We start from the raw sequence: 7,500 nt of genomic DNA, 5'->3' as shown, positions 1-7,500 counted from the left end.
CTTCGACCTTCGAAGTTCTCATTTGAATATTTGCTACTACCATTAATATCTGCACCGACGGCCACTCCGCCCGGGCTCGCACCTAAGGTTTTGCAGCGACCGCGATGCCCTCCTACTCATCGAGGCCTGGAACTTGCCCCGACGGCTGGGTGTAGGTTGCGCGCTTAAGCGCCATCCATTTTCAGGGCTAGTTTATCCAGCAGGTGAGTTGTTACACATCCTTAGCGTATTTCGACTTCCATGACCACCGTCCTGCTATCTTAATTGACCAATACCCTTTGTGGGATCTAGGTTAGCACATAGTTTGGCACCGTAACCCGGATCCGATTCATACCTCATCGCCAATTTTGCTTACCAAAAATGGCCCACTTGGAGCTCTTGATTCCGTGGCGAGGCTCAACAAAGCAGCCGCGCCGTCCTACCTATTTAAAGTTTGAGAATAGATCGAGGGCGTTGCGCCCCCGAGGCTGCTAATCATTGATTTTACTCGATAGAACTCGCACGCGAGCTCCAGCTATCCTGTGGGAAACTTCTGAGGGAACCAACTACTAGACGGTTTGATTATTCTTTCGCCCCTACACCCAAGTCAGATGAACGATTTGCACTCCAGTATCGTTGCGGTCCTCCACCAGAGTTTTCTCTGGTTTCGCCCCGCTCTGGCATAGTTCACCATTTTTCGGGTCCTGACAGGTATGCTCACACTCGAACCCTTATCATAAGATCAAGGTCGGTCGGTGGTGCACCCCTTGGGGGTATACCACCAATCAGCTTCCTTACGCCTTACGGGTTTGCTCGCACGTTGACTCTCACACATGTCAGACTCCTTGGTCCGTGTTTTAAGACGGGTCGAATGGGGAGCCCACAAGCCAGCGGTCGGAGCTTACAGATACCAAAGCACGCCGAAGGCGCACAATACCTGCCACAATCGAGCAGATGGTGTTCCACGAGCGTATCGAGAGCCCCAACTTTGGCCGCCCCCCAATCCATGCTGGTCCACGCCCCAAGTCGATCGGCGGACCAGCTCATCGTCGTTCGACATCCGACCGGGGCGCATCGCCAGCCTTCATTCGCTTTCCTCCCGATAATTTCAAGCTCTCTTTGACTCTCTCTTCAAAGTCCTTTTCATCTTTCCCTCGCGGTACTTATTCGCTATCGGTCTGTCGCCCGTATTTAGCCTTGGACGGAATTCACCGCCCGATTTAGGCTGCATTCCCAAACAACCCAACTCGTAGACAGCGCCTCGTGGTGCGACAGGGTCCTGGCACAATGGGGCTCTCACCTTCTCTAGCGCCCCTTTCCAGGGGACTTGGGCCCGGTCCGCCACTGAGGACGCTTCTCCAGACTACAATTCGGACGACGGAGCCGCTCGATTCTAAGGCTGGGCTGTTCTTGGTTCGCTCGCCGTAACTAAGGAAGTCCTTGTAAGTTTCTTTTCCTCTGCTTATTTATATGCTTAAACTCAGCAGGTCATCCCGCCTGACCTGGGGTCGCAGTTGGAGCGCCTAAGCGCGAAAGGGTCCTGGAGTCCAGACGCGCGACGGGCTATACCCGCGAAACAAAGAGAGTTGAGATACAACCATCACTTGCCACGACGTCCGTCGATGTGGACTCGCATTTAGGCCAGCCGCGAGCTCGAGGTGCACAGGAGGCCAGTATCCGCCCTGCGACAACAGTGCGCCCCGTGATTGATGAGCGATGCGAGGGGGCAACGCGATGCATGATGCCCGGGAAGATGTGGCCTCGGCCTAATGGCTTTGGGCGCAATTTGCGTTCAAAGACTCAATGGTTCACGGGATTTTGCAATTCACACCAAGTATCGTATTTCGCTACGTTCTTCATCGATGCGAGAGCCGAGATATCTGTTGTCGAGAGTCATTTTTGTTTACAAAAGAAGCATAGGTACCTCTAACGTACTCCGCAGATGGGGCGCAAGGGGCAGGCAATTAATTTAAGTATTCTTTGGTGCTTTCCGCGCCGGGGTTCATTAGTCGTCCGACTACGCGCATGCTGGGGCACTCGCACCGGGGACGAGCGGGAGGGGCTCGTGCGAGTGCCGTAGCACCCCACTCGCGCGGACTCCCCAGTTGTTAAACACATTTGCGGGTCGTTCTGCTGTGCAGGTTTCGACAATGATCCTTCAACAGGTTCACCTACGAAAATCTTGTTACGACTTCTCCTTCCTCTAAATGATAAGGTTCAATGGACATCTTGCGACGTTGCAGGCAGTGAACTGCCCTCGTCGCCGTGATCCAAACATTTTACCGGATTATTCAATTGGTAGGAGCGACGGGCGGTGTGTACAAAGGGTAGGGACGTAGTTAACGGGAGCTGATGACTCACGCTTATTAGGATTTCCTCGTTGAAGACCAACAATTGCAATGATCTATCCCCATCACAATGAAATTTCAAAGATTACCTGGTCCTATCGGCTAAAGCTATAAACTCGTTGAATACATCAGTGTAGCGCGCGTGCAGCCCAAAACATCTAAGGGTATCACAGAACTGTTATTGCCTCAAACTTTCGCGGCCTAAAAGGTCGTAGTCCCTCTAAGAAGCTGGCCGCGAAGGGATACCTCCGCATAACTAGTTAGTAGGCTGAGGTCTCGTTCGTTAATGAAATTAACCAGACAAATCGCACCACCAACTAAGAACGACCATGCACCACCACCCATAGAATCAAGAAAGAGCTCTCAGTCTGTTAATCCTTACTATGTCTGGACCTGGTAAGTTTCCCCGTGTTGAGTCAAATTAAGCCGCAGGCTCACTCCTGGTGGTGCCCTTCCATCAATTCCTTTAAGTTTCAGCTTTGCGACCATACTCCCCTCAAAACCCAAAAACTTTGATTTCTCATAAGGTGCTGGCAGAGTCCTAAAAGCAACATCTGTCGATCCCTGGTCGGCATCGTTTATGGTTGAGACTAGAACGGTAGCTGATTGTCTTCGAGCCCCCAACTTTCGTTCTTGATTAATGAAAACATCCTTGGAAAATGCTTTCGCAGTTGTTCGTATTTCATAAATCCAATAATTTCTTCTCTAACTATGCAATACGAATGCCCCCGACTGTCCCTGTTAATTATTACTCTAATCCCGAAGGCCAACCTAATAGGACCAAAATCCTATAATGTTATCCCATGATAATGTATACAGAGCGTAGGCTTACTTTGAGCACTCTAATTTCTTCAAAGTAATAGCGCCGAAGGCACGACCCGGCCCGTTAAGGCCAGGAGCGCATCGCCGACAGAAGGGACGAGACGACCGGTGCACACCATAGGCGGACCGGCCGGCCAATCCCAAAGTCCAACTACGAGCTTTTTAACTGCAACAACTTAAATATACGCTATTGGAGATGGAATTACTGCGGCTGCTGGCACCAGACTTACCCTCCAATGGATCCTTATTAAGGGATTTAGATTGTACTCATTCCAATTACCAGATTCATTGAGCCCGATATTTTATGTATTGTCACTACCTCTCCGTGTCAGGATTGGGTAGTTTGTGCGTCTGCTGCCTTCCTCGGATGTGGTAGCCGTTTCTCAGGCTCCCTCTCCGAAATCGAACCTTAATTCTCTGTCACCCGTCACCACCATAGTAGGCCACTATCCTACCATCAAAACAAGATAGGGCAAAATTTTGAATGATGCATTGCCGGTACGATGGCCGTTCGATTCGTCGAGTTATCATGAATCATCGCAGCAACGGGCAGAGCCTGCGTCGAACTTTTATCAAATAAATGCATCCTTTCTAGAAGTCGGGGTTTGTTGCACGTATTATCTCTAGAATTAATACGGTTATTCGAGTAGTAGATACCATCAAACAAACTATAACTGATTTAATGATCCATTCGCAGTTTCACAGTCTTAATTTGTTCATACTTACACATGCATGGCTTAAACTTTGAGACAAGCATATGACTACTGGCAGGATCAACCAGGTAGCATTCCTCATCGACGCCGGCGTCGCATGGGCCTAACCTGCCCGTGAGGGCGCAGACGGATTCAAGGCAAACGCGACCGTCGTTTGCAAGGAGCATCGTACAGGGCAGATAGTAGTCGATGAAGACCCCATGCATACTGCGTCTACCGCATTTGAGAATCTCGATCATTGCTTATGGACCACGACATCGTATGATGAAGCGAGAAAGGCGTGGGACACGAGAGCGGCCTTTCGATTCACCCCGCGCACGAAATGCGAGGGGCGAAAGGCAATCGATAAAACATGATAATACCTGGGCATTAGGTATGCAGCACAGGAAACCGACTTCGAGAAAACCTAAATGGCGTTTGACCCACGACTGAGATGGCAAGCGGGTCAGGACGTTGCTGCTCGAGCAGGGATCCAACCTAACCGCACATACCGAACACAACTCACGCGTCGTGCATCCAAATGCTCAGTTGATACACGCCCAGCACCGGCCCCAACGCTCAGCAATATATGTCGTGCGCTACTGCCCATGCAGACGTTGCAAGGTTGAAGCAAGTCCTGTTTAACACGATAGCCCACCCTTGGGGGGAGTAGAGGAGATGAAGGAACACCGAGGCTTATACACGGGCGCCGCCCACGCCGGCCGCCGGCGCTCGCCGCGGATTCATTAAGAATTTTTTTTTTCAAATATCATTTATTAAATTCAAAAACTAAGTAAAAATAAATCGAAAATAGAAAAAATATTTATAAAAATATAAAAACATTAGGAAAATATTTCCAGCGCATGAACTAACCTTAAACCAACAATCAAGTGCATATTTGTACGTATAACGTAACGGTATAAAATATTTAAATTTAAGGATATTAAATAAGAAATTGAAAAAAATATAAAAATAACGTGGGGACATTAGAAAAATCGCCCAGAATGCAACAGATATGTAACAACCTCAAAATATGCATATTAGAATGAAGTAACCTTAAACCAACAATTGAGTGCATATCTGTACGAATAACGTAACGATAAAAAATATTTAAATTTAAGGATTATCGAACGTAGGTTTACGCTCTTTTGATTTTGGCACGGTGGTGCCACGGTGTCATGGTGCCACGGTGTCATGGTGCCACGGTGCCTTGGTCCCACAGCATCAGGGTGTCTTGGTACCACGGTGCTAAGGTGCGTTGTTGCCATGGCGCCACGGTGCCTTAGTAACATGGAGCCATGGAGCCATGGTGCCTTTGTACCATGGTGCCACGGTGCTATGGTGCCACAGTGCCATCGTGCCACGGTGCCTTGCTGCCCGGTGCCATGGTGCCACGGTGCCTTGGTGCCACGGTGCCTTGGTGCCACGGTGCCTTGATGCCACGATGCCTAGGTGTAGCTTCGCGCCACTGGCTTTTCAATCAAGCGCGATTACCAATTATGTGAATCAACAGTTCCTCTCGTACTAGGTTGAATTACTATTGCGACACTGTCATCAATAGGGTAAAACTATCCTGTCTCACGACGGTCTAAACCCAGCTCATGTTCCCTATTGGTAGGTGAACAGTCCAACACTTGGTGAATTCTGCTTCACAATGATAGGAAGAGCCGACATCGAAGGATAAAAAAGCAACGTCGCTATGAACGCTTGGCTGCCACAAGCCAGTTATCCCTGTGGTAACTTTTCTGACACCTCTAGCTTCGAATTCCGAAGGTCTAAAAGATTGTTAGGCCACGCTTTCATAGTTCGTATTCGTACTGGTAATCAGAATCAAACGAGCTTTTACCCATCTGTTCCAGATGATATTTCTATTCTCGTTGAGATTCATCTTAGGACACCAGCATTATCTTTTAACAGATGTGCCGCCCCTGCCAAACTCCCCACCTGATAATGTCTTCCGCCCGGATTGGCCCTCAGAGCGACTACAATCCCGGGATAACTAATTCTGGGATGAGTTTTATCCCATGCATTTTGTCCCAACCAAACATGGGATAAACTTCTCTTTTAAATTAATCCCGGGATTAGTTATCCTTATCCCTCCTACCAAACGACCCCTTATAAGTGAATACCAGTTGTTCAATATGAATCCCTTAGGTACAAAAAGGGGGGCAGTGCCCCGCTTCCGATTCATGAAATAAGTAAAATAACGTTAAAAGTAGTGGTATTTCACTTTCGCTTTTCGGCTCCCACTTATACTACACCTCTCAAATCATTTCATAAAGTCGGAGTAGAGTCAAGCTCAGCAGGGTCTTTTTTCCCCGCTGATTCTACCAAGCCCGTTCCCTTGGCTGTGGTTTCGCTGGATAGTAGATGGGGATAGTGGGAATCTCGTTAATCCATTTATGCGCGTCACTAATTAGATGACGAGGCATTTGGCTACCTTAAGAGAGTTATAGTTACTCCCGCCGTTTACCCGCGCTTGGTTGAATTTCTTCACCTTGACATTCAGAGCACTGGAAAGAAATCACAGTGCGTGAACATTTGTTGGTACCATCGCAATGCTTTGTTTTAATTAAACAGTCGGATTCCCCTTGTCCGTACCAGTTTTGAGTTGGCTGTTCGACGTGCGGGGAAGGCCCCTGAAGGAACCGTTCCCATTCCGTCCCCCGACCGACACGCGGAGACCCACTCTCTCCGCGGGAGAAGATCGAGCAGTCCACCAACAGCCGACGGGTTTGGGACTGGGACCCCCGTGCCCATCCCTCAGAGCCAATCCTTTTCCAGAAGTTATGGATCTATTTTACCGACTTTCCATGCCTACATTGTTCCATTGACCAGAGGTTGTTCTCCTTGGAGACCTGATGCGGTTATGAGTACGACCTGGCGTGGACGGCATTCAGTCCTCTGGATTTTCAAGGGCCGCCGATAGCGCACCGGACACCACGCGACGTGCGGTGCTCTTCCAGCCGCTGAACCCTACCTCCGGCTGAGCCGATTCCAGGGTGGGCAGGCTGTTAAACAAAAAAGATAACTCTTTCCGAGGCTCCAGCCGATATCTCCGGACTTCCTAACATTTTCGTCGACCGCCACATCTCGATTCAGGAATTTTAACCCGATTCTCTTTCAGAGTACGCGCGAAACGCGCTATCTGTCGGGGTTCCCCCGACCCTTACGATCGACTAACCCATGTGCAAGTGCCGTTCACATGGAACATTTCCCCTCTTCGGGCTTCGAAGTTCTCATTTGAATATTTGCTACTACCACCAATATTTACACCGACGGCCGCTCCGTCCGGGCTCGCACCCAAGGTTTTGCAGCAACTGCCACGCCCTCCTACTCATCAGGGCCTGGAACTTGCCCCGACGGCTGGGTGTAGGTCACGCGCTTAAGCGCCATCCATTTTCAGGGCAAGTTTATCCGGCAGGTGAGTTGTTACACATTCCTTAGAGGATTTTGACCTCCATGACCACCGTCCTGCTATCTTAATCAACCAACACCCTTGTGGGATCTAGGTTAGCGCGTAGTTTGGCATCGTAACCCAGATCTGGTTCATGCCACATCGCCAATTTTGCTTACAAAAAATGGCCCACTTGGAGCTCTTGATTTCGTGGCGCGGCTCAACAAAGCAGTCGTGTCGTCCTACCTATTTAAAGTTCTAG

At 49.3% G+C, this 7,500-nt stretch overlaps 1 non-coding gene and 3 pseudogenes across 1 annotated transcript; all 4 read right to left on the bottom strand.

Annotated features, from left to right (window-relative positions):
• LOC124893764 overlaps window positions 1-1,490 on the bottom strand; it is a 6,251-nt pseudogene extending 4,761 nt beyond the window's left edge.
• A 228-nt stretch (window positions 1,491-1,718) lies between these two features.
• LOC124893763 lies at window positions 1,719-1,874 on the bottom strand. The gene has a single exon (XR_007050889.1). It is a non-coding gene; the product is annotated as a 5.8S ribosomal RNA (ribosomal RNA).
• Window positions 1,875-2,527: 653 nt separating this feature from the next.
• Window positions 2,528-4,101, bottom strand: LOC124893762 (annotated as a pseudogene).
• Window positions 4,102-5,234: 1,133 nt separating this feature from the next.
• Window positions 5,235-7,500, bottom strand: LOC124893765 (annotated as a pseudogene; the record flags this gene model as incomplete).

This window comes from Capsicum annuum, unplaced genomic scaffold (assembly GCF_002878395.1).
Source record: "Capsicum annuum cultivar UCD-10X-F1 unplaced genomic scaffold, UCD10Xv1.1 ctg64669, whole genome shotgun sequence".
NCBI classification, from domain to species: Eukaryota; Viridiplantae; Streptophyta; class Magnoliopsida; order Solanales; family Solanaceae; genus Capsicum; species Capsicum annuum.
Note: the sequence above shows the minus strand (reverse complement) of the source record. Positions and strands in the feature narration are given on the sequence as shown.